Below are 4,264 nucleotides of genomic sequence, written 5' to 3'. Positions count from 1 at the left end.
CCCAAGCGCGCGCGGCGGGAGGGGTTCACGCCACGCTCCGATTGGCTGCACGATGGCCAGTCGGCGTCGAAAAAGACAACGATTGGTTGTCATGAGACAGACGGGCAGCTCCCAAGGCCAGTCACTGATGGGTAGAGGCGGGCTTTTGGGTAAGGTTTTCGGTCCCAGAGATGGTCCTGCAGGGTGCGAGATGCTGGAGGTGAGAGCGGGGCGGTAAGCGAGGATTGGAGCTCTGGCAGAAGACGAGCATCCCTAGTAACCAATCCCTGAGGGGCAAGGGCAGGGCTCCGAAGTGGCTGGCGCGGTTGGCGCGAGAAGAACGGAGGGCGTAGCCTAGAGGGCGATGAGGATTGGCTGCGACGCCGAAGACAGGCAGGCCCTGTGGCCGATCGCAGGGGCCGTGGGCGGTGTGCCTCGCGACTGGGCAGGAGAGCGCAAGGTGCAGAGTTTGGCCCGGAGCGCGGCGACGGTAGGTGGCCTCAGGTGCCCCGGGCCGGGTACCCTGAGGCTGTGTGGAAGAGACTGGCCCTCGGACCTCGCAGCGCGGAGGCAGGACCTCCAACTCTGGCTGTGAACATGGGCCATCGCAGCTGAAAAGACTCCTGGATGATTTTACATTCCTTCACTCCCCGCTAAGGCAGACTCTCTGAGGTCACTCAGGCTTGTCCTCTGCAGCTCCGGGGTGTTGTGAAGACGCGGAAACAGGTGGAATCCCTACCCATGAGCTTTATGGCTTTCCGCAAGTATTGTACTTGTCTGATTTCAAGCTTTCTCGTTTACGGGATCCAATGGCAGCCCCATCCGGCCTCCTCCCGGATAAGCCTTTGTGAATCAACTGAAAACTAACCACTATCTCATGAGGTAAAAGCGACCACTGGCCATTTTACGGTAACAGAGTGCAGAGAGGTCCAGCTCCTTGCCCACAGTGCTTCAAGTGGCTGAATCTAAGGGTGAATTTAGAGCAGCCTGCTCTTTGGAAGTGGGGTAAAGCAGTGTCAGAGAAGAGCCACCAGGGCCCTGAGCCATCTGGGCCGATTCCATGTCCAGCCACTGGCCCAAATCCATGTCCAGCCATAGGCCCAAGACATAACCTTGGGCAAGGTGGTTGTGGATCAGTTTCCTCAGAGGACAGGGATTCCTACACCTTGATCTTTACTCTTTAGGCTGCTCCTCTGGGAGAACTTATATCTCAGCCCTTGCCTTGACCTTCTGGTGGAAGCATTGGACCCTCAGCTTCTCTGTGAGGTGAAGTTCATGGGATTCTTTGAAGACAGATGCCAGCAGTTTAGAGAAGACACCTGCCATCCAGTGCTTCGCTGTGTCCCTGGCACTCCCCCCAAGTCCACCCAGTTCTCTGACTCACCAAATGTACTCTCCTAATCTCGAGGGCAGAAAGGGTTACAAATGTTCCCAGATACTGGCTCTTATTTCCTCTAGGTGCCGGCTAGGGTTGGTGGAGATCAAGTTCAGAACCAGGGAATGCTGGGAAGGAGCAACCTGAAGCTAGGCCTTAATAAGGGTTCACATTTCAGGGCTGGGCAAATCCCCTGCCTAGTGCTTAATCCACAACATCTCAAAGGGCTGCCGGTAAGGACAGGGAAGGGGAAAACACTGAGGCTCACACTGTCAATGTCACTAGCCTGAGGCCACCATCTGACTCAGGATATTCCCGTGATATTCCCACCTGGGCCTCTCTCCCATACCTCCCTACTGTGGTTTGCTTCCCAGCCAACTTCCAGACCCTGATCTCCATTCTGCTCTCTGGACAAGCAGAGGACATTGAGGTCCGCTGAACACCTAATGGGTATCAGATCCTTACTGGGTGATTCCCAGATGGTGGGGGGAGGCGATAGCACCTACTTTGCCCATGAGAAAACTGAGCCTCACACTACAAGTGTTCCTTGCTGAAATGGCCAGAGGCTGGCTTTGAATCCCTGCTGTTTTTTACTCGCTGGCCACCAGACCTTCGGCAAGTGACTCAAATTCTCTGCTTCAGTTTTTCCAACTACCTCCCAGGGTTGAAGGCAGCACTAATGAGATGAATGGAAGTAAAAAACTCACAACTTCACTGGTCCACAGCCAGCGCTTTTTGAGTGTTGGTGATAGATAAACCGTTCTCGGGGCCTGTTTCCCTTTCTGTAAATAGCACTTCATGGAATGTGGACATAGACCAACTATGGGTGGGGTTTGCCACCCAAAGAGGGAAAGATATTCATGTAGGAGTCCCTACCCACAGCACCCACCTGCCAGGTCCTGGGAGGGAGGCAGCAAGCTCCTGGAAGGTCTCACGGTACTCCCAGGGACAGTGCCAACTGAGGCAAGGGTCAGGCAGCAGCCCAGCACCAGGCTGCCTCTCCTGAGAGTGCCAAAGGCACTGCCTGGGCTCTGGCCTCTTTTGCTTGTCAGCATGCTGGCGCCGGTCAACCTCCCTGCCACCTTCCAACAATGGCCAGTAATGCCCCTTGGCACCAGCGACTGACACCCCCACTGTGGGCACTGCAGCTGTGCCTGGTCAGGGTGCCTGGGATCCCAGCTCTTCTATGTCACCCTGGCTGGCTCTAGGCAGGACACTGTCTCTCTGTCCCCCAGTCTCCTCTAGGTCTTGGGGATCCCTGGAATCATCTGACACGATGGCTCTGAGCCAGGCCTGGGCAGAGTGACAGGGCTTAATCAATGGAGGCCAGAGAGCCATTGGCCCAAGGTCAGGTTAGCAATGCTGGCAAGAAAGGAGGGGCATGGAGGCAGGCCAAGCTGGGTTCTCATCCCACTGTGGCCCCTCAAAGGCCAGCGAGTCTATTTCTCATCTGAGAAATGGTGTGCATAGGCCCTTCTTCTCAAAGATGTATGCATAAGCCAGGACGCTGGGTCCTTCCCTGGGTGGAGGGGTACCTGCTGAATGCAACAGTGATGTCACCCAGGCCCAGCCGGTGTCAAGGCAGTTACAGCCAGCCTTCCAGAGATTCAGAGAGTCTGCGCCACTCACCCAAGAGCGCACAGCAGTAGAGACATAGCCTGAATGTGCCGGCCCCTCCCTTGCAGGGGTTTCCTCTTCAGCTCTGGTTTCCAGGTCATCAACGGAGATGGCAAACACTCTTTAGAGAGGGGCTGTGTACCTTACTGGGGCTGTGGTCCTGTATAGCAACACACTTACCCTTTTTTTAGGGGAGGGGAGGAGGCTGAGGTTCACCTGAGGCGGCAGAGCAGGGACTGGAAGCCAGGTTTGGCCAGCCTCAATTCTGTGCCTACCCACTGTGGGGACCTCCAAACAGACCCTGAGCCATGCTCACTGACGAAGTCCGTTCCTTCAGACTAAGGTGGGAAGGACGGAGAAGCTAGAGCTCTGCCTCCCCAAAGAGGCCTGCAACTGTAGGAAGGCTGGCCAGGAGCTCGTCGCGGGAGAGGACTAGAGCTGTGGGGGCAGAGGCCTTCCCTCCAAACCACCCCCTTATTATTTAGGTGTATATTCAAAAACATTCAGAGGAAGCTGGAGCAGAGCAGGGAGAGGAGCCTGCTTACATGCAATTCCTGGTCAGTAGGGGACAGATAAACACAAAAGCACACAAGCAAGGAGACCTCAGGTAGGCTCAGAGATCAGAGACACAACACAAGAGGTGATGGGACCAAGGCACCAGTGAAGGACAACAGCAGGGGATCTCTCCTGGAGGCAACATGTGAGCTAGAACTTGGTGCCAGGGAAGAAGCAGCCATGGGGAGGGCTGGAGAAAAGGTGCTCCATGTAAGGACAGCATGTGCAAAGGCCCGAAAATGGGGAAGCTGATGTGGCTAGAAAGACAACTAAGAGAGAACATGGTGGGGGGCACCTGGGTGGCTCAGTGGGTTGAGCCTCTGCCTTCGGCTCAGGTCATGATCTCAGGGTCCTGGGATCGAGCCCCACATCGGGCTCTCTGCTCAGCGGGGAGCCTGCTTCCCCCTCTCTCTCTGCCTGCCTCTCTGCCTACTTGTGATCTGTCTGTCAAATAAATAAATAAAATCTTTTTTAAAATAAATAAATAAAAGAGAACGTAGGGAAGATGAAGTTGGGAGGTGGACGGGGCCTGGAGGACAGTTGGTTTTGCGGAGAGGGCAATGGGGAGCCTTGGGCAGATTGAGAGCAGAGCCTGGGCAGGAATTACAGGAACGGCACCTCAGGCTTCCCCAGAAATGGGCTGGCATCACCCTCCTCCCATGAGACAGATGATGATATATGAGGCTCACAGGGCCTGCAGTATGCCCCAGGGCAGCCTGGAGCAAGTGCAAGAAACTT

The sequence above is a fragment of the Mustela erminea genome, chromosome 1, assembly GCF_009829155.1.
Source record: "Mustela erminea isolate mMusErm1 chromosome 1, mMusErm1.Pri, whole genome shotgun sequence".
NCBI classification, from domain to species: domain Eukaryota; kingdom Metazoa; phylum Chordata; class Mammalia; order Carnivora; family Mustelidae; genus Mustela; species Mustela erminea.
This window is presented reverse-complemented; position numbering follows the sequence as displayed.